Consider the following 758-nt stretch of genomic DNA (forward strand, 5'->3'; position numbering starts at 1 on the left):
ACTTCCTGTTTCTGTTTCTTCCTAGAAAATCTTCAGACGTCTGAGCTTATTCTTTAGATGTCTGAATTGATTCTTCAGACATCTGAACATGAAGGTTAGTCATCTGAACAGACAAAAAGCTGCTGAAAACATTTTATTGTAAAAAAAATGATTTGCTCTCTTAATCAAAACTTGTTTTAATAATCCTAAATAGGTTTTTAAGTTCTCATATTCTCGTGGAAAAGCTTCAAAACATATTTCAATCGATATTTAACTTATACTTACAATGGATTTCCTAAAAAATTTATATGCCATGCTTGAGATCATTCTCATTCTTTTTGCTTTTGAAGTTCTTTGGATATGCTATTGAACTTGCTTTATCTGCCAATGCTTTAGTTTCTCTTTGGATCACTTGTTAGTTTAACTTCCTTGATGACCCACACTTGATCCATACTTGATCTACACTTGATCCATACTTGATCTACACTTGATCCATACTTGATCTACACTTAATCAATACTTGATCTACACTTGATCCATACTTAATCTTTTGTTTCCTGAAACACAAAAACTCAACTTTTCCATGTTAAAATATCCTTTGTTTGTTATCACCAAAACTGATTGAAAGACCTTATTAAGCCAACAATATATATATATAGGGTTTTGAGCTTTAAATGCCGCGGGCGTGGATTTAGGGATTTTTGCAGGCCTCTTAGTGAGCAGGTAAGGGAAATAAATTATAATAGTTATTTTTGGAAACTACTAGTTAAGCAAATATG

This window comes from Malania oleifera, chromosome 2 (assembly GCF_029873635.1).
Source record: "Malania oleifera isolate guangnan ecotype guangnan chromosome 2, ASM2987363v1, whole genome shotgun sequence".
NCBI classification, from domain to species: domain Eukaryota; kingdom Viridiplantae; phylum Streptophyta; class Magnoliopsida; order Santalales; family Ximeniaceae; genus Malania; species Malania oleifera.